This window comes from Canis lupus, chromosome X (genome assembly GCF_003254725.2).
Source record: "Canis lupus dingo isolate Sandy chromosome X, ASM325472v2, whole genome shotgun sequence".
Taxonomy (NCBI): Eukaryota; Metazoa; Chordata; class Mammalia; order Carnivora; family Canidae; genus Canis; species Canis lupus.
Genome location: NC_064281.1, coordinates 10,726,325 through 10,745,973, shown reverse-complemented (window position 1 = coordinate 10,745,973; position 19,649 = coordinate 10,726,325). Strand labels below are relative to the sequence as shown.

The 19,649-nt window shown below is 39.3% G+C and overlaps 1 protein-coding gene across 1 annotated transcript in view; it reads left to right on the top strand.

Annotated features, from left to right (window-relative positions):
• FANCB (FA complementation group B) overlaps positions 1 to 19,649 on the top strand; it is a 462,529-nt gene that overhangs the window by 370,754 nt on the left and 72,126 nt on the right. Inside the window, exon 19 of the transcript XR_003131918.3 lies at positions 8,500 to 8,618. The gene's annotated coding sequence lies outside the window, so the exon portion shown is untranslated. The remainder of the gene's footprint in view (positions 1 to 8,499; positions 8,619 to 19,649) is intronic.

The window sequence follows — 19,649 nt, the reverse complement described above, 5'->3', positions numbered from 1 at the left end:
CTGAAATAATTTGTAATATAGATGATCTTGGGAAACAAAGACCGCATGAAGCTAACATGTCAATCTGTACGTCTGGAAGATAACTCTTTGCAAAGGATTTAGCAAAACACATTAAGATTCTGGCATTGCTACTTCTAAGAAGACGTGAGCGGAAAGTGGCTTTTTTGTTTTGTCTGATCAGGATAAGCTGCAGCGGTCATCAGGTTCCCAATCTCTCCTCCCAGTCACTGTCTCCCTCTCCAGTTCTTCCCTTGATTAAATGAAGTTGGCTACACTCTGATGGGCCATGGAGATTAATTCCGGATATGTGCAGAATCCACCTGGCAAACCCGATAAAGGCAGCTTCCAAGAGTGGAAACGGAACAAAGCATGAATAATAACATAGGAGGATTTACAAAGGACAAAAATATGGGCCGCCATTTGAAAGTGACAGTAATTACTTAAGTAAATGTCAAAGCTTGAAAGAAACAAGAGGAAGACAAGTCATGAATATTTAAAGTTGAAACATGCCATTCTATTGATGTGCCATTTGGAAAGAGATCCTTCTTATGTTAGCTCAGGTAGTGTGTTTTGGAAGTGGTGTACAGCCTATCTATCTTTATAATGGGCAAACTGACTTATAATTGACATGGAATCCACACACGTTTCACCCAGTCCCTTAGTGCCTCGATGCTCAGAGGGCTGCTGTGGACTAGCAGCATTGGCTTTAGCTGGGAAGTTGCCATAAATGCAGAATCACAGGCCCCGTGGCCGACCTACTGACTCAGAACTCGCATTTTCACAAGACCCCCAAGTGGTTTGTGTGTATTAAAGTTGGAGATGCCCAGCCTCAGAACGTTTTCAAATGGCATCTTTTTAGTGATTGTTCCAATCCCCTACATTTAGAATGCTTTAGTGGATGGTAGAAGGGTTGCAGTTGTCTCAGAGAATACAGCAAATAAATAATTTGCTAACCTATCTGGTCTGGTCATGAATCAACATGTAGATTCCTAACTGTTCAATCATGGTAATTTATAAGAGAGCCTTTGGAGAATATATAATCCCACAGGGGTTCACAGATTAGGTTTCAGGAACCAACGTCTGCAAATTATTAATGCATCAAATAAAGAATTCCTGCTGCATAAAAACAGTCTTCAATCTCCTTATTTAAAAAAAAAAAACATTTGCGTAGCATTTTCTTAAAATAAATTTAGATCCCAAACACTGCTGAGAAGGTTATCAAAAGATTTATGACCTCAGACAGGACCCTGAATCAAATCAGTATCAATGAAAGTACAATGTATTCATAATTGTCAACTATTAGACCTGGTAATCACTTTCAAAATAAACTAGTACACCACCACCCTATTTTCACCATGTGAAGATAAATCCCCACATGGTGAAATGACATGTTCAAGACTTCAAATATAATTGATGATAGAGCCAGAATTATAGGTCCAGTCTTATGAATCAAATCAGTGCTATTTCTCTGCTCGACAGGCATCTGTGTGATCTGCATGATGACTGAGTCGTGCAAGTGTAAAAAGCCCTCAGAGTTTCCTGTCTCCAATTGCATCATCCAGCGCATTCAGCAATGCTTTTACCTGCTCATTTGGAAATGGTTATTTTTAAATGAATTTCAAAGGCAGTGTCCAAAAATAAAAAAGGGGGTGTAGCCCTTTAAAAATAGACCGGTTTCAAAAGGAGCCAGGTTCCTGTTTGAATGGTTAATAGATAATCTTAAGCATGTGATTGAAGTCAGCATTTATAAAAATTATGCATGCCAATGGAAGCTTCTTTAAAAAAATAAAAAGAAGAGGTGTGATCTCTTGATGAGTAAATTACTTTGAGTAAATTACTTTCTCACCCTGAGACCCGGAAAGTCACAATGAGGCCTGCTATTTTTCCCCTCGCCTTTGCCGACTAGAGAGGAAGACATAGGGAAGTTAGAAGGGCAAGGAAGTTCTCACCCCTGAGCAGCGAGAGCGTGTGTACCGAATATACACCTAGCAGAGGGAGATGAGAAAGCCAACGTGCTGATCCAACATCTCAAGAGAAACACTAGGAAAAGACTCATAATAAACTACTTTATTCAACTTTCAAAGACAAACTGGAGTTAAAATAAGATCATAGTTAAGTTTGGTGTTAAATTTGGTATTACTTTTCCCTAATCACCAATGAGTATCTCATTAGTATGTTTTATTCCCTTCAAGAATTTTTATACTTTAAATGAATAAATGAGATAAATTATATGCTAATCTATAATATTAGCTACCTTCAACAAGAGTAAGCCCTAACCACATCAGCAAGGAACTGTTTTTGTTCCCCTGGTGGTACTTACCTAAAATCCAGTATAAAGGGATTACTGACTTCCTAAGGACTAGTCTTTTAAATTATTTGTAACAAAATATTAAAATGAAACTGTTGGTTTGGGCTGAGAGACTGGAGAACAAAACTAGCATTGGCAACAATTCCCACATTCCACAGTAAGGAGCCCCACCACTTCTGCAGGGCCTGAAAAGGAGGAATCAGAAACCCCAGTGAGTTACCTTACAGTCTGGCTCTCACCCCAAGGACCTGGCCTCTCACTTTTGCTTTGGTCTCCCACACATTAATCCGTTGTTCCCAAAAATGAAATTCGTGACTCAGTCAGCCTTAACCAGGACACATGTACATTAGAATCAACTACGGAATGATTTCATTCGGTTGCTTTGGTGGGGAGCTGGGTACCTGTCGTTTGAGAAAATATCACAATAATTCTGAAATGAGCTCTAGTAGAGAACCCCCGCCTTAATCCAAATGCAATGAAACTCTGAATGTGGTTTCTCTGGTAACACAACAAAGGGAGTTTTTTTTTAACTTTTTATTTAAATTCCAGTTAGTTAGCATGCAGTGTAATATTAGTTTCAGGTGTAGAATTTACTGAGCCCACACTTACAACACCCAGTGCTCAGCACAGCAAGTGCCTTCCTTCATCCCCATCACCTGTTTCCCCCATCCCCCCACCTCCTCCTCTCTGATGACCAGTAGCTTGTTCTCTGTTGTTAAGAGTCTGTTTCTTGGTTTGCCTCTTTTTCTTCCCCCATGTTCATTTGTTTTGTTTCTTAAATTCCACATATGAGTGAAACCATATGGTATTTGTCTTTCTCTCACTGACTTATTTCACTTAGCATAATATTCTCTAGCTCTGTCCATATTGCTGCAAATGGCAAGATTTCATTCTTTTTTATGGCTGAGTAATACTGCATTTTATATATGTGGTATATATATATAGTATATATACATATACTCCACACATCTTATTTATCCATTCATCAGTCAGTGGACATTTGGGTTCTTCCCATAATTTGGCTATTGTTGATAATGCTTCCATAAACATCAGGGTTGCATGCATCCAAAGGGAGATTTTTATTTATTTTTTTTTTCAAAGGGAGATTTTTGAAGAGAGAATGTCTTTGTAGCATTCTTCTTTTTTTAATTTATTTTTTATTGGTGTTCAATTTGCCAACATATAGAATAACACCCAGTGCTCGTCCCGTCAAGTGCCCCCCTCAGTGCCCGTCACCCAGTCACCCCCACCCCCCGCCCACCTCCCTTTCTACCACCCCTTGTTCGTTTCCCAGAGTTAGGAGTCTCTCATGTTCTGTCTCCCTCTCTGATATTTCCCACTCACATTTTCTCCTTTCCCCTTTATTCCCTTTCACTATTTTTTATATTCCCCAAATGAATGAGACCATATAATGTTTGTCCTTCTCCGATTGACTTATTTCACTCAGCATAATACCCTCCAGGTCCATCCACGTCGAAGCAAATGGTGGGTATTTGTCGTTTCTAATGGCTGAGGAATATTCCATTGTATCCATAGACCACATCTTCTTCATCCATTCATCTTGCAATGGACACTGAGGCTCCTTCCACAGTTTGGCTATTGTGGACATTGCTGCTAGAAACATCGGGGTGCAGGTGTCCCAGCGTTTCACTGCATCTGTACTTTGGGGTAAATCCCCAGCAGTGCAATTGCTGGGTCGTAGGGCAGATCTATTCAAACAGTGTTGTCTCCCACTTTTGTCAAAATGGACAAGAAGTTGTGGTAGATTGATAAATAATGAATCATGCCCCTCAGAAGTCTTGTCCTGGGTAATCCTCTGCCACTTGGACTCTGGACTTAGCCACGTGCCTTGCTTTGGCCAGTGGAATATCAGCAAATGCAATTCAAGTGGAGGCTTGATGCCTCCACACATGTGTGTGCATTGGGTTTTTCCCTCCCAGAACCCTGAGGCCATAATGGAGAAGCAGACATGAAAGACCATGTGAAGGGAGAGGCCCAGCCATCCAAGCAGAGCCACCAGCAGTGAGCTCTCATTAGGGCAGTGCAACTGCACAGTCAAGCCATAGATCCGGTGGGAAGTAATACATTATTGCTGTTCTAAGCTACTGTATTTGGGGATGGCTTGTATGCAGAAATACATGATCGAAACACAATGTAAGGAAATTGTTCACTACACCCACTTGAAAAAGCAACTAATTAGCAAATAGATAAAAATGTAAGTTTTTGGTGGTGAATATAGCATAATGTATAGAGATGTTGTATCGCTATGTTGTATACCTGAAACTAACATAGTGTTGTGTGTAAACTTATACTAAAAAATAAGATGTGAGCTTTAAAGTTGATCTAAGAGAAGATATCCAAACTTTGAGTGAATTTACATCTCTACATAACAGATTCCCAAAGAATTAATAAATGAAACAATATGCACACACATAAACACACACCCCTCTCATTCATAGATTTTCCTGTTTTAACTCTTTAATGACTATACAACTCTCTGACTTCTAGTCTTTTATAAGATCATACAGAATTTCCATGTTGAATGTTTTTAGTATGAAAGGGGCCCCCAGATATCATTTAATATGTGTATGTTTTTTTGTTTATTTTTATTTTTATTTATTGATGATAGTCACACACACACAGAGAGAGAGAGAGAGAGAGAGAGAGAGAGAGAGAGGCAGAGACACAGGCAGAGGGAGAAGCAGGCTCCATGCACCGGGAGCCTGATGTGGGACTCGATCCCGGGTCTCCAGGATCGCGCCCTGGGCCAAAGACAGGCGCTAAACCGATGCGCGACCCAGGGATCCTAATATGTGTATGTTTATGTGTGTGTGTGCATCCAGAAAGGTCAAGTTATTTACTAAGGCCACTTAACTAATTAGTAGTATTTAAAATTTCAAGTCTGGTAATTTTGAGTTAAACCTTCTCTTTGCTCTCTATGTTGTTTAAACTGACAAACATGTGTTCTCGGAGATGTCAAGCAGAGAGAGTACCAAGCAATATGAGAAACCACAGGAAAACCGTGGGTACATTTTTCTGGCATGTTAATTTTACTTGATAGAATTTACTCTGATGCCATTTTTCAAGTTAAGCAAATATAAATATACTGTGCAAATGTAATATTCACAGAAGCCTTAGTTCAAAAAAATAATAAGCCTGCTAGTTCCCTGAGAATAGATTTCTTAATTTTTGTTTTTTGCCACAATGGGTACTTTGGTAGAATATTTTAGAAGCAGTACACTAGGCTGATATCCCTTTGCTTCTGGTGATCTCTCATTATCATCATGGAAGAGAAAGAATTGCATGTGGAGAGGCATTGGAATTGTGAACTTTTCCTTGATAAGTCACTTGTCTACAAAGCATACATGTAGGGACTTGAACCAATTAGATGATCAGTGTGCAACACTGTATATAGATTATCATAAACCATAAATCATTGCTTATTAAACATCCACATTTGTTTCAAGTACCTAAGAAAGGTCTGTGGTTTTCACACTCAGAGATTCTGTTGTAACTAGACTTGGGCGGGACACAGGCACTGGAATTTTTTAACAGCCCTCTACACTTTTTTTCTTACCATTAGGGCAACATGTTTACCATTATACTAGATACTGAAAACAAGAGATCTTCAATTTGTTTATTGTCTTAGAATTGGGTCTTGTTTTCCAAATCTATTTTATAATCTTTCAAATCTTGATAATTAATACACAGGGTAAAAAAATCACTGACAGTTTCCTTTTTATTGAGAATGTCTTTGTACTAGTAGTGAGTGAGGCTAGAAAGTCAAGTCAACAAGTTTAACTTGTGGGGGCCTCTGGGTGGCTCAGTCAATTGAGTGTCTGCCTTCGGCTCATGTCATGATCCCAGGGTCCTGGGATGGAGCCCCACATCGGGCTCCCTGCTCAGCAGGGAGTCTGCTTGTCCGTCTTCCTCTGCCCCTCCCCTCCACTTGTGCGCTGTCTCACTCTGTCTCTCTCTGTCTCTGTCTCTCTCTCTCTCTCAAATAAATAAAATATTTTTTAAAAAAGAAGTTTAACTCCTCATGACCCATCTTAAATATCAGCCATGTCTTGAAGATGCCCAGATGATCTCTATCTTAATTTTGTTTTCTACAATGCCCTCAATGTTATCGTTCTAAAGAAACACACATTGTATTTTGATTGCCCGTCTCACAAATGATTAATGTCTGTACCTTTATTGAGAAAGTCTCAATTTCTCGGTCCTATATTTAAAGCCGTTACTGAGAACCAAATTATTCTCCATACCAAAGCCAATAGCCCAATACACCAGTCCTATTGATATTCTGAGCTATGTGCTACACTTCCACTATCTGTAGTTTTGCCAAGAATTTCCTTCTTTTCTCTCTCTCTCCCTCTTCATGCTTCAAAGCTCTAGGCAAATGCTACCACCTCCATTAAAATATCATCAGAATGAGTAGTTCTTCTACCTTCCCAGCATTGATTCACAGCACAACCAGCATTTGCTGCCCTATGGTTTTCATTACAGATATTTATGTGTCTGCCTTCCCACAAGAAGATGATAACCATAGAAAGAAACAGACAAAGGCAATTAGGGGAGAATATTTATCAATCACTTATTTTTTGCCAGCTGCTAAGCTACGTGCTTTCTGTATTTCATACTTAACTTCTGACAACTCTACCAGGTAGGTTCAATCATAAGCTCCATTTTATAGATACAGAAACTGAGGCTTAGAGAGTTGAAATAGCTCACTCCAAGATTAAATAAGCAAGAAAGCTGCAGCTCTAACTTCGATTCATCTCAAACCAGGGTTCAAACTTTTAGCCACTGTGCTCTGCTACTTTGGGTCAACTCCCGATATCCAGGATAATTTTTTATTCATAGAAACTCCAGAAAGTTTATTAAATTAGAGACTTGGAAAGAGATAAAATTTACTCCATTGGCGATATAAACCACCACAACGTTTTCCCACAGACAGACTTATCATACATGTTGTGCACTTCAAAATACAGGCTGAGTTATCTTGGTTGGCATGAGAATGGCAGATGGATAGGTTTCAATAAATGTATGTAATGGGCACAATCAAGTCTGACACAGGCAGGGGCCTTGAGAGAGACCCTTCAATGGCCTTATATAAACTCTCTCTTCCCACAAGACGTATTTAGGTAGGAGGTTAGTTAAATAGACTAAGAGAGTGTGTGTATTTGTGAAGGGCAAACAGTGAGGTCATCCCCTGTTTGGGAAACTCAATTATCCATGTTTGATGTTCCTCCCCTGAGTGCAACATGCTGACCCTAATTGGAATTGCTAGAATTTCCGCATTGGCATTCAAAACATGTTGGGCATATATAACCCCTACCATCACTCTGAGGAAATCAGACTTGGGAGAGATACTGGACAGATCGTTGGTCTCTTCTGCATGTGGCATTCGAACAGGCCATCTGTCATTTATAGTCATGACAATGAACCATGACACCTCTCAGTGCCAGATGTGCTAATTTAGGATTTGAGGGAGAATTACTACTGAACACTGCCATGAGGAGGAAAGGACTTTGGAATAAGTTGTGAGAGGGAAAATCGTCTGAAATTGAGCTGTTTAATGTGTGTTTGTAGAATCTCCATGTGCGATTACAATCAAACCACCTGAAAACAGGGACATTTAGCTTTATGACATCTTAGTACCCTTTAGCTAAATTGTTGTGCTTCCAAAGTAAGTAAATACTTCACAGAATAAAACCACAGAAATAATCCTTCAAGGTTAGTGCCGTCCAATGCAGTAGCCACTTGCCACACGTGATGAATATTTTGGAATTTGGCTAGTCTGAATGGAGATGTGCTGCAAGTGTAAAATACTAGCTTTCAAAGACCCTGTATGGAAAAAAGATGTAAAATAACTAATTAATGATGTTTTATATTGATAACAAGTTGAAATAATAATATTATTGCTCTATTGGGTTAAATGAAAGAATAAAATCAATTTCACTTTTTTTTTTTTACTTTTTTCGTGTGGCTACTAGAAAATTTAAACTTTCTTAATATATAATCCATATATTTACATATAATATAAATATAATTCAAGTTCTGTTTCTGTTGGACAGCTATGGTCTAGATAAAAGGATCTGATTCCAGCAATAGCCTGGGTTTTAACCCTGGTTTCATCGAGGACTAGCTGTATGTCTCTGGGCAAACTGTTGGCCTGCTCTGTTCCTCAGGTTGCCTCGTCTGGAAATGGTGATCATGATACCTCATAAGGCTTCTGAGAAGATGAAACAAGGTCATGTCCACAAAATGCTCCACCCTGTGCATGGCTCGTGGTGAGAGCTCAGTAAAGGTAAGGAATGTTTTAAGCTTTCAGGAGTGGCTTAGACACTGATCATCTCCCTGCCAAGAACACTTGTGTGGTTCTTTTTGCCCCCAGGACTCTAAGCAGGTCAGCATGGCTAAAAGGAAGAACCCACAAAGGCTGACCCCTCCCCAGCTCTCCAGCCTCCTGTCCTACTACACCCCACCTGCGAATTAACCTGCTGCATTCCACTGTAGCTTCTTCAACACACCACATTCTTAGTTGCTTCTGCAGTTTTGACATTGTTAACTCTGCCTCCCAGGTCTATTCTTCCCCTCTCTCGGCCTGCAGAATTCCTTCAGCACCTTTCCCAAGGTTACTTCCTTTGGAAAGCTCTCTCTCATGTTCACTTTCACACTGCAATCTTGAAGAGTTACACGTTGTACAAATGTTCCTGGTACATATGTCTGTTATTGAAAATGTCATACTACATTGTAGTTAGAGGTATACCTGTCAGCCTCCCTCACTCAACCGTGATTTTCTTGAATAACCACACTGTGTGTGTGTGTGTGCATGCCCATAACCTAGCACAATTCTCAGCTTGCATTAGAGTCACAGTACAGTTTGCCAAACTCTTTTTTTAAAGACTCATTTATTTTAGAGAGAGTGAGCACACAGTCGAGGGGCGGGGGGGCAGAGGGAGAGGGAGAGAGAGTCTTAAGCACATTCTGTGCTGAGTGCAGAGCCCGATGCGGGGCTCGATCTCACAACTGTGAGAACATGACGTGAGCTGAAACCAGCAGTGAAGACACTTAAACTGACAGAGCCACCTTGCTGAGCTCTTGATACAAACTGGGCTCACCTATTGGTGGAGTGGTTAATTCTCTGCTAGTGTGATTTGTAGATTCCTAAAATTCCCTCTAACCCCCAAACATATCTCATTTTGCTTTCTATATTTTCCAGCTGTCATGCTCTCTGTGACTAATCCTGACCAATGCAGCCTGAGTAGAGGTGTATCACATCCAGTCCCAGGAAACTAAGAGCAGGTTATCTATTCCATCCTCTCTCATACTTAGATCCACACCGCTAGATGTAAAGGACCCTAAAATGTCAGAGTTGCAAAATAAAAGTCACTAGTCCCTGAGTCAGCATTTGGAAGAAAGGAAGGCAAGAGAAGCCCCCGACCCACATGAATCTGTTCCCTGAATGAGGTATCTGCCTTTACTGTGTGAATGCACTGAAATTTAGAGGTTTCTACAGCAGAACTTTGCTCATCCTAACTAATAAACCCAGGATAGGAAACATAACTAGAAAATTTCATCCCCATGATATTCTCTTAATTGCAAATGCTCTTGGGAAGAGGAGTAATACATGAAACTAATGCACTCTGGTGGGATCCCTGGGTGGCGCAGCGGTTTGGTGCCTGCCTTTGGCCCAGGGCATGATCCTGGAGACCCTGGATCGAATCCCACATCGGGCTCCCTGCATGGAGCCTGCTTCTCCCTCTGCCTATGTCTCTGCCTCTCTCTCTCTCTGTGACTATCATGAATAAATAAATAAAATCTTTTTTTAAAAAAAAGAAACTAATTCACTCTGGTAATCGTAGATTCGCCTTCTTCCCAGCAAAATCCAAGAAACAGATCTTAGATTTTTAAGGAGCCGAAAAGGGGGTTTCTGAGGGGTGATGATTGGGAAGAGGGCATGGGAAGGAATAGCTTGGGATTTCCAGACACCGGAAACAGTCATCATCTAGTTAAGTGGTTAAAAATTATACCAAAGAAAGATAAATTATAAGCCAAAAGGAATTAGTATGCATCACCCGGCTCACTCAGATATATGGTACTGCTTCCTTCTATTTTATTTTATGCTAGATAAAGCTGAGCAGTTGTATAAATAGAAATGACTGGAGCCTTTACGTCTAATAGCCGAACTCATTTTTATGTCTTTTTTGGCCTCTTGATAAAGCTAAAGGATAAAGTCTTTTTTAGAAAGCTTTTATTTTGGATCTGTTAGGCTGTTCTACTCTAAAATGTCATCAATATTCTTTAAGGTATCAAAACCAATTTTAGCAAAAAGCCCCAGGAGTTGACTGTTGCTGGTCTCATAATGGATATCAATTTTTTAAACTGAAAACAACTAAGATATCCTAAAAGCAAAAACAATAACAACCAAAAACAAAACAAAACAAAACAAAAAAACCATAAACCAGCCGACTTTCCTCCCCCAAACAATGGGCTTCATGCTTTTATCACTTCCCACAGTTGTACCCATTCTTCTGAGTTATGAGAGCCCTATCTGAACTGTGGCAATGATAAAATCTTTTTCATCTGGGACTTCTCACATTTCCCAACTCATTTGCCCTGGCCAGAGGAGAGTTTAACCGTAAAACCAAATCAAGATTCACATTTTGATTCCAACAAGCCATATTGACGCGCATGTATATACATACGCATTTGCCAGCTGTCTTCTACATTTTCCAAATCTTTCTATCCTAGGCATACTATTTTTCCAACATGGTTCTGAGGTAAAAAAAAAATTTGGCCTGGCCTGAAGAGAAGGCCTGCCCTTCGCCCCGTTTTCTGGGAGGTAATCTCCGGGCTCTTATAATGTGCCTGATAGGAGTGTCTTTGTTTGCCTGGGTGCCTTGAGTCGTACTGAATAATCTAGCAAGTGATTTAGGATGAGGGCTGGCCATACCAGAAAAACTGATGTTGTGACATAGGATGTGCACTTTGGGTCATGTGGTGGCAGTTGGCCTAGAGACTAAGATCAACCATGTGGGCAATGAAATAATTGATCGTGGTTATATAATGGACTCTCAATAAAAACTCCAGACTCTGAGGTTTGAGTTAGCTTCCTTGGTTGGCAGTACTCCATATGCAGTACTCACATATCGATACCTGGAAAGTAACATATCCTAACTCCACAGGGAGAGGACAATAGAAGTTTTGTGTTTGGAACCTTCTGGACTCAGCTCTATGCACTTCTTCCCTTGACTAGTTTTAGTCTGTATCCTTTCCCTATGATAAACCATAACCACGAGTATAATGGCTTTCAGTGACCTCTGTGAGTCCTAGTGAACTATTGAAACTGAGGGTGCTTTGAGGAGCCCCCTGAAACGTAGGGCTGGTGTCAGAAACGAAAGCAGCCTTGGAGACTACACCCTCCAACTTCGTATTTTGGCCTAAACTCTTCACAGCGATAAAATGTAATTGGCAAAGCATTTGGGGGCAGAAAAATCCAGGTTCAAGGGCAGGGCCCACCCGTCACTTACCAGGGTGTGAAAGTGAACAATTTATTTACTCTCTCTGCCTCATTGTCTTCATCTGTTAAGTAGAAACAATACTATCTACATATAAGAGAGTTACTACAAAAATTAAATAAGATAATGTATATGGAATGTCTAAAAACTGTGAAGTTTTATACAAATGTGTCCTTGTCTTGGAAATTATTCCATGTGAAATCAGGCTCCCTTGGATTTACCACTATATCAAAATTATTTTTTTTTCTTAACACAAACTGTTTTCAAATTATGAGTGTTACATATATGTAATCTCATATCTTATTTCAAGCTTATAATGCACTTAGAAGGAAAGAACATTAATCATTTACTGCAATTATAGGGTATAAACCCCCATATGTAATAAAACAAATATTCCAGTAAAATTAGATATTCCGATTACAGGTATTAGAGGGAAGCCATACAGCCATCAATAACGACATCTAAACTTGTGCAATTATCTCTAGATTTAAAATCTTTATAAACATTTTGACCTGTCCCAGTAATTTTCAGAATTTTTAATATTACCTCATTTTGTAGCAACTTGAAACTAAAAAGAGTGATGTGACCCAAAGCTTCATTTTTCATTTGTTAAACAAATAATTATTGGGCAGTAACTATCTGTTGTGCAATGCACTATTTTAGGCATTGTACTGTTCTACACTGATGGACAGGAAAAGATGCTTGCTCTCATGAAGCTTACATTTTAGGGATTCTGGTTTCATAAGTTTACCATGTAGCTATATATCGTAGAGGTGGTGTTGACAGGATTCTAATGTGGCCTTTCTGAAAACTAGTTTTGTGCATTTTCTTTTTTATCATTCTACTTCAGTATGTAACTAATATAGAGTTCATTTTCCACATGTTGGCAGACCATATCTTTTATTTGTAGTTCAATTTATACAATGAAAGAAAGTCTGTGATTTCTGACAAGAAACAGAGAAATTAAAAAGTCTGTATCTTCATAAATCCCATCAGGCTGTAAATGAAAAAATAGTTTTTGAACCAAGAGGAAATTACTATTTTTTTATAGTCCCAAATTAGTAGAAATATATACAACATTCCTGGGGTACCTCACCCTTCTCCCCTCTGGTGACCATCAGTTTGTTTTCTGTAGTCAAGAGTCTGTTTCTTGCCTCTCTCTCTCTCTTTTTTTCCCCTTTCCCTTGTTTGTTTTGTGTCTTAAATTCCACATATGAGTAAAATCATATGGTATTTATCTTTCTCTGACTTATTTTGCTTAGCATAGTGCTCTCTAGCTCCAGCTGTGTAATTGCAAATGGCAAGTTTTTATTCTTTTTAATGGCTGAGTAATATTCCACTGTGCATATACATCACATCTTCTTTATCCATTCATCAGTCGATGGACACTTGAGCTGTTTCCATAATTTAGCTATTATAAATAATGCTGCTACAAACATTGGAGTGCATATATCCTTTTGAATTGGTACTTTTATATTCTTTGGGTAAATACCTAGTAGTGCAATTGCTGGGTTGTAAGTTAGTTCTATTTTTAGCTTTTTGAGGAACCTCCATACTGTTCATTGGAGTGACTGTACCAGGTTGCATTCCCACCAATGGTGCAAGAGGGTTTCCCTTTCTGCACATCTTCATCAACACCTGTTTTTTCTTGTGCTGTTGATTTTAGCATTCTGACAGATGTGAGATGACATCACACTGTAGTGGGTTTTTTTTTTTAAGATTTTATTCATGAGAGACAGAGAGAAAGAGAGGCAGAGACACAGGCAGAGGGAGAAGCAGGCTCAATGCAGGGAGCCCGATGTGGGACTCCATCCCGGGTCTCCAGGATCACGCCCTGGGCTGAAGGTGGCGCTAAACTGCTGAGCCACCTGGGCTGCCCCACACTGTAGTTTTGACTTGTATTTCCCTGAGGATGAGTGATGTTGAGCATCTTTTCTATCTGAAAGAAATTTGATACCTCCCACCAAAGTCACACATAGCAACATAATTCAGGTATTAATTTACCCATTCTACAATGATTTATGGAACATCTATTATGTGCCGAGAGTGGTGCTGGGTACTAGAAATGCAACAGTATGTGCATGAGGAGCAGCCTCTACCTTCTTGAGTCCTACAATATAGATTGGTAAGACAGAAAAGGCCCTCTAAAGGGAAGGAGAGTGTAAGAGGGAAGCAGGGAAATGGGTTGGAAGTTGAAAAGAGATGAGTGTGGAGACATGGGCATGGGGAGAGAACAGTAAGTGCGAGAGCATAGAAGCACTGGTGTATTCAAGACAGCTCAGAAAGGCTGAGCAGAGTGGGCAAAGGGGAAAGATAAGGTGGAACAGGCAAAACAGATTGGCTGCATCTAGATCATGGAAGGCTTCATGAGCCAAGTTTAGGCAACTGGTCTTTGTTATAAAGGATTTAGGAAGCATCAAAGGGTTTAAACGATGCTGATATGACTGTTTGTGTTTATGTAACTGGAGAACAGAGAATGTGCAGGAGGGAAGCAAAACTTCATGGAAGGGACCAGTTAGGAAGCCATGGCAGTGGTCTGGGTCACGAAAAATCATGGCTTGAACCAGGTTGGTGGTATATATGGGGAGAAGATAAAGTTGAGAGACATGTAAGTGGGAAGGTACACAGGACTCAGAAATCAACTGGACGTGGAGGGTGGCTAGCTCAGCTGAGTGGATGGTGGCTCATTCACAGATATGGGAAACTCTGGAAAAGAAATGTGTGTGTGTGTGTGTGTGTGTGTGAGAGAGAGAGAGAGAGAGAGAGAGAGAGAGAGAGAGAGAGAATTTAATGACTCCGTTTTGGATTTATGTTTGAGACATCCATGGAGAGACGACATGACTAATGGGAATATGCTAATTTGTAGCTCACATGAGAGGCATAAAAAATTTTCAAACTACCCAAAGAAAGGAAAGTGTTATAGCCACTAAACAAACTGAAGTGGTCCATATTACTCTTTCATTTGAATTATTTGTCCTCTACCTTCTTCCTGTTTTGATAATTGGATACAAATAATCTGCTCAAACTGATAGGCAATAAGAACATTCCCTTGAGTCCATATTTATTGTTTGCCTTTTGAGAGTGTCAATTTGGACTTAATACCATCCACAGGCTCAGCTGATCCCAATTTAGCATAATCATCCCTGACTTTTTGATGTTCAATCTGTCACGGCATGCCTGAGAGGGACCCTTTTAAGGGTCATCATCTCCAGATATTTAAAAACTGTATGCTCACCAAGATATTCCAGGTTCATTTTCAGTCCTCCCAGCCCAAAGAGAGACATGTGGGTACCAGGGAGAGTACATTGTATGATTTTACAAGGAAACTCAAAGCTGAACAACATGACACACGAGCTTCAAACTACTGGCATAAAGCAGAAAAGTCACTTTTTCTCCAAAGTCTAGGTATTCAGGTATGCTTTTTACCTTTCTCTAGTGTGAGAATTTATTAATCCATTTTATTTATCCCTTCCAGTAACTTCTGGTATACCCTGCCATATTTTACAACTACAAGACAATGTTCTTGATTTATATTGTTCCAAATTTAGAAGTCTTTATTTTCTCTTCTTTCTCTTTTGCGTAAGCATCGTGGAATTGGCACCAAAGTATGAAAGTCTAGATTAGGGGTCAGCAAACTGTAACCCATCAGCCAAATCTGGCTCATTGCCTGATTTTTAAAATAAAACTTTACTGGAATGCATGCAAGCCCATTTGTTTACATGTGGTCTCTGGCTGCTTTTGCACTAAAAGGGCAGAGTTGAGCAGTTGTGATGGAGACTGTCTGGCCCACAAAACCTGAAATGTTTACTATCTGGCCCTTTAAAGCAAAAGTTCGCCATCCCCTAGTCTGAATGATCTCCCTTGTCTATACCTGTCACCGTCAATTGTCTAAAAAGAACAAGAAATCCCAATATCCCTCCAAGAGAACACCAAAGAATACAGAGACACAGGCTATCCAGTAATTTAACTAGATTCCCACAACTTTGTCAGCAATAGCATGGAATGGGTCAATACAGATAATTATAAACCTTTAGGGTTTTCCCAAAGCTCTCTGACTTTTCATTGTTATGGGTCAGCATGCCGTGATTTATTATTTATCATGGGGACCTTAATATTGAACTACAACTTTTTAAAGGCCTTGTGTTTATATACATTTAGCAGATTGATTCTGTCAGGAGCCCCAGTTTTTCACCTGCATTCCCCTTCTTGTGTCCATACCCTTTACCACGTGACTTTGCCATTTCTATTACTAAAGAGACAGAAGGTATTTTTCCATCTTTTGTATCTGAGTTGGTCTTGTGACGTGCTTTAGCCAGGAGAATGTGGTGCAGGCAATAGCGTGCCAGTTTTGAGCCTAGTTCTCAAGAAACCTTGTATGTTTCTGCTGTCTCCCTTTTCTCTGCCTCTGCCATAAAAACATACCCAGGAGGATGAAAGATACATGTAGCATATCTGAATCACCCCATTTACCCAAGCCACAGCCAGCCAAGAGCAACTAACAGTGAGCCATTCCACACATGTGAGTGAGCCTAGCCAAGAATGGGAGAGCCACTTGAACCAACCACTCCAAATGTATAAGCAATAAACACTTAATGTTTTATGCTACTGAGGGTTTTTTTGTCATGTAGCGTTACTATGGCAATAGATAACTGACACGAAATATACTGAAATTGTTTATCTCAGTGTTGTACCAGTCTACCTTTTCAAACACCAACCAAAAGTGTTAAAAAATACAACCACATTGATATTGGGAAATTAGAGACACTTATAAAACTTAATCCCAAGAGTTCAGGTAGAAAAATTTCTATAAATTGTCTGTATTTTATAAGTGCCGACTCAGAAAACACTAGCACATTTGGATTATGGCACATTTCATTTGTAATTCTGTAATCATATTACATTTAAATATCCCCAAATCCCTGTACAGTCAATTCCTCCAACATTTTTGGACATATTCCAAAAGTTTTAATCCACATGTAAAACAAATATGAGAATTTAGCAAATTGTAGCTATAGAATATTTTGATGCGATTGTTCAACATTTTGCAGGGATTTTAGCCCTTCTAATGTTTAATTCTGTATATAATTACTACAGACAAGGAATGATCAGTCATTCTTTTCTAGAGAACTTGGTGAATAGGGCATAATAAGATCTCAAAATGTGAGATACAGCTTTCCCAAATCTAAACAGGTCTACTGCATGTTGAAATTCCTACTTGGAAGGAGCCAGAAGCAAGTAATTTATTTTTAATAGTTTGGTAGTCTGTGTGTTTCAGAATTTATCATTTGCAATAATTTAACCGTGTTGGTTGCCTGCTTGCTTGGGATATGGTAAGAGATTTTCATACCCATGTTTAATTAGCATCTGGTTTCAGGTAGAGGCAACATCTGTATCTGAGAGCCACATGGATTCACTTACAGGTCTCCTGAGGTATCATTCTGTTAATAGCTGCCACTCTGTTCAAGGTTGGGGTGGGGGTTTTATCTTAAATCTACCTTGTGAAAGGATTTAATCCCTCTTCCCTTCTGGGGATCCAATGTCCTCAAAAATTTCTTATTTGAGCTATATTTCTTGTTTGCCCTTCCCTCTCCCAGGATCCCTTTTAATTTGTCTAAGGAAGCTAGAGAATTTTTCTTCTCAAGTATTTTAAAATCAAATTTCATTTAGCCAAATTTCTCTTGGGGAACTTCCCCAATTTTTTTAATCTTTTTTTTAACTTCCCCAATTTTGAATCACCCTTCATTGAAGGGGTGGGGGTGGAGGCAGAAGCCCTTACCCACAGGTCTCCCCCGCCCCCGTGAACTTTCTTACAGTTTCAAGTCAAAATATTAAATGTTCCAGACAGGAAAGAGTAGTTGATCTTTTCCCAAGATTTTAGATCTGGGCTTTTTGCCAGGGTCTTCTTCTTTATCTCAATTGGTTCTGTCCCAAGAAGGTCATCTTTTCTAAGGCAAATTTTTGTCTGCAAATATCAGTTATTTAACACTTTGGTTGCATTGTCTTGAGACCATTTCAAATCAGAGCATGTCTCATACTGGACAGAATTATAAATATAGTTTTGGCTTCTGAGACATTCTGAGCACTGTATTTCATGAGGTTACATGCACATCTCTTGAACAGAATTTTCACAAAGTAATTATTTTTGTTCATTTTTATTATTGGCAGTTTCGTGTCTTAATTAAAAACTTTGATTTCCACTTTGGAATGTGTCTAGTTCACATAGAAAATTATTTCTGAGATCCAAAATTCTGTATGCCATTAAAAAATTGAGGGTGCTCAAATAACATAGCTCCAAGTTCATAACACTTTTTCAGAAGAGGAATTTTAAAAATCCAAAATACAGATTAGTTTCTATACATGATAAATTCATCATAGTTTAACATAATAGCAAGATTTTCAATGTTATTTTTTCCCCTTCGAGATCTGCCTCCTTGGGTTGGTAACAATAAACCTATTTCATCTCCCTTCTTCCCCTCTCTCATTTAAACCCAATTTTACCTAATAAAAGTCTTTCATCAGTCTGCAGGATGCTTGCTTGGGAGGTACTTCCCTCATGCCAGATGTTACCATTCCTAATGGATCTATTCTAGGGACAGTATCATGATTTCAGTGTCAGTTGTCCTTAACAGCCTCATTTCCTCATTTCCTCATTTCCTCATTTCCTCCCAACACCCTCAGTCCTAGGTAACCATTGATCTTTCTATGTCTATGGACTTGCCTATTTCTGACATCCCTTATAAGTAGATTAATGCAATATGTGATCTTTTGTGACTGGATTATTTTATTTAGCATAATGTTTGCAGGGTTCATGCAAGTAGTAGCATGTATCAATCCTGCATCATTTTGTTTTTTAAAGTAATATTCCATTGTAATGATACATCACATCTGTTTATCCATTTTTTAGGTGATAATGGACACTTGGATTATTTCCACTTTTGGCTATTCTGAATAACACTGCTATGAACATTAGTGTACAAGTTTTTGTGTGGACATATATTTTCATGTCTCTTGTGTATATGCCTAGGGTAGAATTGCTAAGTCACATGATAACTCCATGTTTAGCACTTACAGAATTGCCCGACTATTCTCCAAAGTGACTGTACCATTTTATATTCTCACCAGCAAAGTATAAGGATCGCAATTTCTCTGCATCCTCATCAACACTTATTATTTTCTGTCTTTTTGATTATAGCCATCCTAGTGGGTTTAAAAGTGATATAGCTCATTTTGGTTTTGCTTTTGCAATACAATTTTAATATCTTTATCAGCTACAATTTAGAATGCAAGCACCGAAGTGGATGCAGAAACCTAATAGAACTTCCATAACTTTTGTGGACTTTACTTCAGCTTTGTACTCTTCTGCCTTCCAAGTCCTAAGTCAGCTTGCATTTTCTGAATGGCTTGTGGTTGGGTGGGGCCAAGTGACTAGCTCTGGCCAATGAGTTGTGCACCTGTCACTTCTATGCCAAAGCATTCAACTGCTGGTACAAAACCATCTTTCCCTTCACCTTGACAGTCAACAAATTTCAAGATTGTGACATCCTCGACAGCTTGGGTCATGGGCCAAGGGGACATTCAGCAGAACTGGCCTAGATGCACATGCCATGTGAGTGAGAAACAAACATTTGCTATTAAGAGATGTGGCTTATTTGTTACTGCAGCATAACTGGGCATATCCTGAGTGATAAAATGACCTTTATTTGTTTAATATCTTAGAGTTCAGCAGATCTGGCAAATCATTTAGCATCTCTAAGACTCAGCCTCCTCCTCTATAACATGAGTGTCATAAATCTACCTCACAAAATTGCTTGAAGTTA